At 37.1% G+C, this 10,658-nt stretch overlaps 2 long non-coding RNA genes across 3 annotated transcripts in view; one reads left to right on the forward strand and one right to left on the reverse strand.

Moving 5' to 3' along the window:
* The window catches only part of LOC138170687 (uncharacterized), a 27,642-nt gene extending 20,390 nt beyond the window's left edge, over positions 1–7,252 (reverse strand). The window contains exon 1 of the long non-coding RNA XR_011170715.1: positions 7,140–7,252. This is a non-coding gene — a long non-coding RNA (uncharacterized lncRNA). The remainder of the gene's footprint in view (positions 1–7,139) is intronic.
* The window catches only part of LOC138170688 (uncharacterized), a 10,803-nt gene extending 1,105 nt beyond the window's left edge, over positions 1–9,698 (forward strand). Inside the window, exons 2-3 of one of the 2 annotated variants that reach the window (XR_011170716.1) lie at positions 862–973; positions 9,255–9,698. This is a non-coding gene — a long non-coding RNA (uncharacterized lncRNA). Of the gene's footprint in view, positions 1–861; positions 974–3,950; positions 4,904–9,254 lie in introns of those variants that run through there. The other variant, XR_011170717.1, reaches the window with a different exon arrangement.
* The last annotated feature ends 960 nt before the right edge of the window (positions 9,699–10,658 follow it).

The following is a 10,658-nucleotide window of genomic DNA, read 5'->3' on the forward strand; positions in this document are numbered from 1 at the left end:
GGATATTTGTTTCTCCATTTTTCTGCTTGAAATAGACTTGAGTAGAAGTGTTAAAAGCACAAATAGGTTTTTGGCTTTAATCATAAAACTATCCCCTCAGGATATTAACTGTAGCATTTGAATTTTGGTTTTAGAAAATTACAGATGCAATAAAAGAGAGGAATCTGCACTTCTTCATTGCTCCTTAATTTCCTGGTGTAATGAGTTTACTGCTTAAATATGTATGTAGTCATTCTTCTTCCTTATCTAAAAAAATGTGTCTGGCTACTCTTTCTGGAGCCATGTTTCATTATAGTTCTCAGTCTGCTTTCATGAGGGAAAACAGATACTAATTAATAACAGCCCTGCCTAGCCCTAATATGTTTTTAAAAGATTGGAAGAGAATGAAGATGTTCTTGGGAAGAAGATCAAAATAGAAATCTTGAAGTCTCTTTGTAAGATTAAAAAAAAAAAACAGGAAAGTACATATGGGCGGGAGACCACCTAAATGCTATGAGATCCACTGCTTTTGATTCAGACTTTTATCTCTTTATATATAACTCTTTAAAATGCAAGAATGTTGGACAATGCTGCTGCTATTGGGGCTGGGGGTGGGGTGTTGAACTCCATCTGCTATAGCGGTCTCCCCAAGATGTCCTCTTTTCAATAAAGCAACGTAGGGCCCCCTGGGTCTTGCTATTGGCACTGCCACTGAATCCAGGGTCGTTGCATCCACCCTGTAGCTGGATTCTCTAGTTAGTGTGGGAGACCTTTAAGAGCAAGGACTATCTTGATTTTCCATTGATATTCCCTTCATTTAGCACAGTATTTATTACATAGCAAATGCTGAATAAATGCTTTTCCTTTTTACAATATCAACAGAAAACTGGAGAGAAAAAGGAAACTTTATAGAGATTCTCCTATTTTAAACTATATTGCAAAATAAAATAATTTCAACCATTCTACCACTGTATCTTCAGAATGATCCTCTTAGGTGAGTACTGGATTCTATAAATCAGCCTTCCTACTGCTTCTTTGTTCTAGTGACATGCATTTCACATTGATATATATTTTGGGGGGAAAACGTTTATTTTTTGAAGATGACTCAATAGCAACAACACAACAGCATTACAGTTCCTGAAACAATCAACAGAGGGAGCCAGAGTCATAGCTGTAACCCATTGCGTTGCCCTAAAAGTTGGGAGTTTTGCTTCCATAGTTTGAAGATTCTGTGGATACAGAGGAAGTGAAATACCCTATGAACTTTATTTTGGGGAAAACGCGGAAGTGTACAGTTTCTATGGTCTACATCTGTGCCAGCATCGCTGGAATGTAAATTCAAGCTGACTGTCTAATAGAGGGTACAACTTATAAAGAAAAAGAATTATAGATAGGAGACTCTTGAAATGGCAGCAACCATCATAAGCACCCCATCACTCCAAAAGTCATTGAAATACAATCAATGGGAAAAGCTGTACATGGCGCTTTCAATAACTCCCTTCCCATCAAGAGGTGAAGCCCCCAGAAGAAAGAGCAATATTCTGGAGGAGATCCTGTTTAGAAGCCAGCAATCAGATCTTCTGGCATCTTTCTGGGCACCCCATATAATAGCCCTTTGTGGATATAGGGCATGAAGCCAAGGCAACTCTGTTCACAGAAGTGGTCCGTAGTGGAGGGAAGATAATGAGAATTTGGCTGGTAATTAAGAAGCAGCATGGTGCAGTAGAAATTGGAATCAGAGGCCCTATGGTAAGTTCTGCTTCTGACTTGGCTCTTATAGTCTTGTGAGCTTAGGCAAGGCCGGTTAACAGTTCTCAGGATCAGTTGCCTTATATGTAAAAAGAGGATCACAGAAATCCCTGAATTCCACACAGGGCTATTATGAGGGCTAAGTAAGACTACGTATGAGAAAGAACTTTGTCATCAGTATGGAGAGATAAACATTTGAAAGCTTATTTCTTCTTTTTCTTGGTTCAGTGAAGAGAACAGTGCTTTCTCTAGTCCTGGAAAATAAAAATGGGTTAGCTCTTTGTGCTGAGATTTTACAAACTCATTCTGAAAATGAATCTCTCTTTCTTGATCCTCCCAGTCTTTGAGGTCTTTGGATATTTCTAAGAGTAAAGAGATATCAGAATAGAAAAGGATGAAAATATGATTAGCGGTTTACTCTGGGGAGAGTGAGTGAACACAGATTTAGGGGGCTTTAATATTTTGAGCCTCACTTCTTGCTTCAGTGATTTTCTTCATATTTAATTGCTACTAGGCCAATGATGATGAGCGTGAAAAATGCAATTAAAGAATGAAAAGTGTCACTTGTGACTTGATGTTGAACAGAACTGATGGAGTACAACAAAAAGAAATGGCATTGCAGAAGCACACATTTTGTCTTTCAGTTTAATTGAATCACTTTAAGTTTCTAGAGCACTGAATTCCCCCTCATGCTTGATTTAATTATGCCAATAACAATACCTTGAATTCATATAGGGTTCTTTGTCATGAGAGGGAGAGGAAGGGAAGGCTTGAATAGAAATCAAAACATTTAACACTGACGACGCTATCTTATATTTTAGGATGCAGAGTAGGAAATGAGTATTTTTTTTTATCACATCTTTAATAACTGCACCCTGCCCTGCCCAAGGCTATGAATGCAGGTATTTGAAGGCAGCATTATTCTCATTTTTTTTTTATAACACTGGCTTCTCTACACCATATAATTTTGGATGCAAGTAGACATGAAGAAAGTTGAGACCGTGAGGGAATTCCTTTTATTTTTACCTGGGAGCGAGGAGGAGGAGGGGAGAGCAATCATACACAAGTCTTGATTTTTCTACTTTATCTTTAGGGAAATCAGTTCCCAGAGATGAATTATTAAGCAATTTTAAAGTAAAACATGTTCTCATTCAGATTTTAAACCTATATGTTTCTACTCTTATGAGAAGGTAATCTCCAAGGCTTTCTTTTATTTGTATCACCAATGCCTAGTTCATAGTAAATGCATAATAAATTCTTGTTGATTAATGGATTTCTTCAGAACTTCTAGACTTAGGCTCCTCTCCTTCTAGTAAATCTAAATTCTTCTGGGATTGCTATGAGAGTCTGCCCTAAACAGGACATGAAACCCAGAGACAACCACAGGACTGATCAGATCTGCTGGGCTTGTTTCCACCTGTCTACCCATCACCAGGTTAAAATGGAACTACTAGGTTTATCCTACTGATGGCTAACCCCACCACAACCAAGGTGGAAGGAAGTATGAATACCCTGTGGATGGGGACCTAATATCACAGAGGGCAGCCTTATCCTGGGAGATAAAACCTAAGATAACTGGGAAAGCTGGAATTAGACACCTATGCCCTTTCAGCAGTGTGATTGAGAGGAAATGGTAGTGGACTTGGTCCTAGAAAATGTGAGACTAGTTTTTGCCTCTGATGACAATGTGACCATAGACAAATTAACTTCTATTGGCCTCAGTTTCTTCATCTGCAAGAGTTATATAATATTTCCACTATCAGCCTCACAGAATTGTTGAGTTCAGTACTTTGTAAAATACAAAGTGCTATGTAAATGAGTTATGATTTTTTTTTGCCAGTTATATATAATGTAACAGTAATAATTTTAGCAAGGCAGCTAGATGACACAGTAGATAGAGAGTTAGACTGAGAGTCAGGAAGAACTGAAGTCAAGTCTGGCCTCAGAGGCTTACAAGTTGTGTGACCCTAGGCAAGTCATTTCAACCTCAATTTCTTTACCTATAAAATGAATGGGAGAAGAAAATGACAAACTACTCCAGTTTCTTTGACCCTTTGACCCAAAATGGGCTCCCAAAGGACATGACTGAAACAACTGAACAACAACAATAATTTTATCATTTATATAGTACTTGAAGGTTTGCAATGCTTTTAAAAAATGATCATATTTTACCTTCACAACAACCCTAGAAAGTAAGTGCTATTATTATCCTCCTTTTATAGGTGAACAAACCGAGGCAGAGATTGAATGACTTATACAAATCAATTGAGACTATAGGATCATGCTTTGGGATATTTCTATGGATCCATGATTTCTTTGATGTGGGTACTTCTTCCACTGGTATGAGCTGTAACCTATCTATATCTTCTCATCCCATATGTTCCTTTATTTCTGTAAATACTCCACAGAGGATAGACCCAACCTTCTGGAGATGCTCCCTTGGGTCTTTTAATATTTCATGGATATTAGCGCAGCATTTGGGCTGCCCATCTGTTATCCCTCATTCTTCCTAAATAACTAGGCCCCTTCATTTTCAAGTCATGCACATTTGTCCTTGATGATGTCTTTCATAAGGCTTCTTGTAGGCAGTTCATCATGGTATTATGCTCTTGCTAACTTACTCCTACCACATATTTTTCTGTTGTTTGGGTCATTTGTAATTCTTCCTCCAAGGTGATGGTGTTCCATGATTTGGAGTCCCATTTGGAAACTGGTGCTAAGGCTTACCTTACTGACAAAGAGCATGTTTTAAAAACACCAATATTCTCCTATGCTTTATGATACTCTTTGGTAAACCCAGCAAGAGCATGTGAAAAAGAACCAAGCTCACATCGTATGTTTGTACTGGCTCAGTTTTCCTTATTTCTGTTTATAAACTCAATATATGTTTGGCCAGAATTGCCAATGATATGAGAGTTAAATTGTAGGTGAAGGAACTCTGTTATCTTAAATTCTTTGGCTATAGGTTAAATATCACATTTCCATTTGATAATGTGACCCTAGGAGGGAATAAATAAAGGATCAAGAAAGAGGCTATACGTGTGGACAACTCAATGCTATATTAAAAATAAAAGACAAAGATAGGAGGAGTCATGGTAAAGGGCAAAGAGAACAGAACTACTCAGAGTTATTATTATTATTATTGTTACAGTTTTAGGATTTAGAGCTGGAAAGGATCTTTGAGATAACTTAATGTAGCCCCCTCATTTTACATATTTGGAAACTGAAGCCCAGAAAAGACTTGAGATCAAATTCTAGCTCTACCACTTACTAGCTATGTTATCTTGTATAACTTTATATCTCTGGGCCTCAATTACCTCATCTGTAAAGTGAAGTGGTTCTCCAATGTGTTTCTAGCTTGAATATTTTATGATTATAAGTGGTATCTGGCTTGTATAATTCAGTTGGAGTTATCTGAGACAGTGAAATTTTAAATAAATTTTAAATAATCCTTTATCTGACTCAAAGAACAAAAGTGAAATTGTAAAGTCAACGCTACTGGTGGATTCGAAATGCTAGGAATACTTATGCTACTTTGCCTGCTTCAATGTTCTTTCGATGATCTCTTTATTTTTTAAAAATTGTTGATGTTTGGAATATTTCTTCAAGGTTGATAAGTATCAAGAACAGTCTCCACTGTATGATTACAGTAGAGAGATACTATATGACTCTCCCAAGGTGTTATACTGAGTCAGAGTGAGAACCCTTTTTCATACTTCTAGACTACCTATAGTTTCATCATTGTTGAGTCATTCCCCAGTTGCAAACTATTCCAATCTAAGCTATAAGCATTTTATGGACAATGCAGAGAACTATGACAATTTAGTAACCAAGGGCAGGGCATTAGCAAGCTGTTCTCAGGTGTGGAGTAGGTGAACCATTTTAGAACTGAGGATTAACTTGTTGAATTCTACCAAAATATTTAAAGAACAATTAATTTCAATACTATATAAACTATTTGGAAAAATAGACAAAGGAGTCCTATCAAATTCCTTTTATCACACAAAGATGGTGCTGATACCTAAATCAGAAAGAATCAGAACACAGAAAGAAAATTATAGACCAATTTCCCCAATAAATATATTGATACAAAAATTTTAATTAAAATAATAGCAAAGAATTTATAGCAATTTGTCACCAGAATAATACACTATTGCTAGATGGGATTTATACCAGGAATGTGGGACTAGTTCCATATTATGAAAGCTATCAGCATAATTGAACACATCAATAATAAAACTAATGGAAATCATATGATTATCTCAATAGATGCAGAAAAAGTTTTTGACAAAATACAGCATCCATTCCTATTTTAAACACTAGAGAGTGTAGGAATAAATGGAATCTTCCTTAAAATGATAAGTAGCATCTATAAGTACCATCTTCTAGGATAAGCTAGAAGCATTCTCAATAAGATTAGAGGTGAAACAAGGATGCCCATCATCACCACTATTATTCAATATTGTACTAGAAATGTTAGCATTAGCAATAAGAGAAGAAAAAGAAAGTGAAGGAATTAGAATAGGCAATGAGAAAACAAAACTAACAATCTTTGCAGATGATATGATGGGATACTTAGAGAATCAACTAAAAAAACACTTGAAACAATTAACAACTAAAAAAGTTGCAAAAATCATCAGCATTTCTATATTTTACCAACAAAACCAAGTAGCAAGAGATAGAAAGAGAAATTCTATCCAAAATAACTGTAGACAATATAAAACATTTGGGAGCCTACCTGCCAAGACAAACCCAGGAACTATATGAACACAATTAGAAAACACTTTTCACACAAATAAAGTCAAATCTAGACCATTGAAAAAAATATCTATTATTCATGGGTAGACCAAGTTAATATAATAAAAATGACAATTCTACCTAAACTAATTGACTTATTCAGTGCCATACCAACCAAACTACCAAAAAAAGATTTTTATAGAGCTAGAAAAAAATGCTAAAAAAATTGATCTGGAAGAATAAAAGGTCAAGAATATAAAGGAAATTAGTGAAAAAATGCAAAGGAAGGTGTTGTACTAAACCTAGTTGTACCAAACCTAAAATTATGTCATAAAGCAGCAATCATCAAAACTATTTGGTATTGACTAAGAAATATAGTGGTGGATCAGTGGAATAGGTTGGGTACACTTAGTAGCTGTGTGACCCTAGTGTAGTGGCAAGCACCCCAAGCGTGCCCAGGGTGGCTGCCACCACAGGTTCTTGGATCTGCTTTGATAAAGGAAAGCAACTCAAAATGGGTTAACAAGCTTACTTTAATCAATCAAATATGTATCGTTTATCTAGTTAAGGAAAAAGATCAGCACCCCGAACTTCAGAATATACAGACAGAATTATCAAGACAGAGACAGATCAAGTAGACAGATTTCCAAACTGTCCAATCATTACATCCATACCAAATCAACGTCTGGGTTTCTGGACAATGGCTTCCCAGAGTTTCATTTGATCAAATCACAGAACACTTCTCAAAGTGAGCCCCAAAACAAAGCTACACATCAGGGCTTATATAGCCTTCTCCTGGCTCAGAGAATGCAATAACCTTATTGACTCACTGGCCAATCAAGAAGTATCTACTGAAAAACAAGCCTCCCACCCCAGGCTCCAGGTGCACTTTAGCCTAGGGGCAGGGAAGATCTTTAAAATTTACATTTCCATTACACCTAGGCAAATCCACTTAACCTTGTTTGCTTCAGTTCCTCATATGAAAAATGAGCTGGAGAAGGAAATAGCAAACCACTTCAGCATTTTTGTCAAGAAAACCTCAAAGGAGGCCATGAAGAGTTAGACACAACTGAATTGACTGAACAACAGCACGGACAACAAATCACTTAACTTCTCTCAGCCTCAGCCTCCTCATCTGTAAAATGGGGATATTAATAGCACCTACGTTAGAGGGCTATTGTAAAGTTCAAGTGAGATAACAAATGAAATGAAATAACAAGTGTAAAAGCACTTTGCAAAATATGACATTTTATGTAAATGCTAATAGCCATGATATATTTATATTTGTAGTTTCTCCCCTGAATTCTAGTCCTGCATTTCTAATTGAATGCTCCACTCAACCCAACATGATCCAAAGTAAAAAATTCATCCCTCCTTCCAGCTTCTGTTTCTGCTGATAGCACTTATAGTCCTGCTTAACCCAGGTTGAAGTCTCTATCATTTCTGGCTCTTTTCTCTCACTCCCAGTCAACTCCTGTTTTTCTTTTGTTTGTTCATTCATTCATTTATTTTTGCCACCCTAACTGGTTCATAAAGACTTCCACAATTTGTCCCAATTTGTTTCTAATCTTATTTCCCATTACTGTCCTTCACAAACTCTATGTTCCAGCCAGACTTAATGGCTAACTCTTCCTTGAACCCAAGAAAGCATTTTCTGCCTCTGTTCTGGTTCAAAATCTAGATGAATAGTACCTATGACTGCCACTTGCTACATTTTGACCTTGAAAAAATGCCTTAAATACTCTGGATTTCATTTTTATTAAGTCTCTTAAATGAGATTAGACTTCTACATAGTCTTCACAATCCCTCCTATACATTGTCCTCTACCATTTATTAGCCATGGGTAAATCACTTTGGGCAAATCGCTTAATCTCTCTGGACCTCAGTTTACTCAACTGTAAAATGGCCTCTGAGATCCTTTCCAGGTCTAGACTGATGGTCCTGTGAATTCCAGAGTTGTAAAAGAACTCAGAGGCCATCTAGTTCAACCATCACCTGAACAAAAATCCCTCATACATCATCAAGCAACCAATCACACACATATATTAATCCTCCTCTTCACCAGACATCCAGAAACCACCAGGAACTTAATCTCCTCAGCTCTGGAATTCCTCCATTGGGTTAGGCTTTCTAGATGAGTAGATGAGTGAGTGAAATCTCAACTAACTGTATGTTTAGGCTAGCCCTTCCCAGGTCATGCTTTATGCCCCATCCAGGCATAAACCAGGGTCCTCAAAGGCAATTTGCTGTCCATCTTGCCACTAGGTACCCTCTAATGCCTCTTCACTTCTCTACCTTTACCCCTTGGAATTATATTCAAAACAGTATCATGTCTGTGGGAAAGGGCATGATAATCAACTGCCTTGTGCCTCTCTGCACAATTCTTGTGACTCCGCAGACCAAAACACAATTCTTTGGTCACCAGGTGCTTTATGTGCTATCTCCCATTGGAATGTAAGGATTTTATAGAGGAAGACTATCTCACTTTTGTATTCGTGTCCTCCACATAGAAAGTGATTGATTCATTCAGCACTTAAACGATGTGGTAGGTATAATACCAAGCACCAATGCATCATGCCCAACATGACACTTGAAGACTTCCAGTGAGAGGGAACCAACTACTTCCTGAGGAAGCTGATACTATTTTCATATAGTTCCAAGGGAACCTCAGTATATGGATGAAGAAACTCAGGCCCAGAGCACAGACATTGTACACAAGAGTGATACATATTGATAAATGACTTGCCAGATGAGGACCATCTACATGAATTTCCTCTTTTTCCTCTTAGGAAGTGCAGATGGCGCTATGCCCTTCATGGCAAATATCCAGAAAGGGGCCATTCGCTGGAAGCATTTATTCATGAAATCTGCCTGAAGTCCCATTTGTTGTTGAACTAATATTCCTGATAAAGACAAGGAGTTTCTCTCTCTTTGGTAGAATAATCAAATTTTGAACTAGAGACTGTATGAACCCTTAATATATCAAAGGCCAAGTATCCTATCCATCAAATCAATGAGAGGAAAAGGAAGGACATTTTCCATCATGACAAAAAGATAATTTGCATTTTGATGCATTTAAGTTTAACCTAGTATTTATCTAATGACCAAACAAATAAAACTGATCCACATAGAAACAGTTTATAAGCAGGTATTATTTATATTTTTCCACTGCTGACTTTTTCTTAGCATTTTATGGGATCCAGGGAAAATTCACATACACACATATCCTTTACCTCTGTTCCTCTATGGCAATTGCATGGATTCAAGGGAAAAGGAAGAGAAAAGGAAAAAGAAAAAAAAAACACTTATCCTCACTTTGTTGCGTTCTATCTGTAATGGGGATCTGACACCTGTGCAGCCTCTATCCGAGGCAGGGGAAATCTTTCCTTGAGTGGGACACTGCGGAGGTGGCTGCTAGGAAAATTATGATGATTTGTAAGGGAAGTGCCTTGGAGAGACTGTGGAACATGTGTGGACATTCTGTAACTAATTCTAGATGTGAAGGAACCAAGGAAAGGGCACTGGACTTAGTGGCAGAAAATCTGTGACTTTGGGCTCATTTCCCTGAGCCTTGATTTCCCCACCTGTTAAACAGTGAAAGCAACACCAACACTATCTACTTTACAGCATTTTTGTGAGGATCAAACAAGACAATGTATGTATAGCTCTTTATCCTGAGAAAAATGTTATGTAAACTTAAGTGTGATATAAGCCAATTCACTTAAATGTGAGGGCATTCTTTTTTGTTTCAGAGGTTTGCTTTTGCCACACTATCAGAGCCAGCTGTTCAAAATTTTGCCAGAATCATTCCACAAGTCATGATACTGCCTATAGATAAGGTAAAAAAAAAGAAGAATATAGAAATTAGGAATTATTCAACCCCATAAATAAGACTGAGAAAGAGTGATCAGACAATTAGAGTAAAAAACCAAGAGAGAGCAGTGCTGTAAAACCCAAGGAGGAAGGAGTTTCTAGGACAATAGGGCAGTTACTGTTAAATGCGGCAGAGAAGTTAAGAGAGGTAAGGATTGAGAAAAAGATCTTTGGATATAAGAATTAAGAGATTATTGATAACCTTGGAGAGAACAGTTTCAGTTAACTTAGGTCAGAAGCCAGCCTAGGGATGAGAAATGAGTAAGAAGATAAACCCAATTCAACTCTCTTATGTTATACTATTTTCAATAAAAATATCC

The sequence above is a fragment of the Petaurus breviceps genome, unplaced genomic scaffold, assembly GCF_028583685.1.
Source record: "Petaurus breviceps papuanus isolate PSGF00001 unplaced genomic scaffold, PetGlider_PUasm1.0 38, whole genome shotgun sequence".
NCBI classification, from domain to species: domain Eukaryota; kingdom Metazoa; phylum Chordata; class Mammalia; order Diprotodontia; family Petauridae; genus Petaurus; species Petaurus breviceps.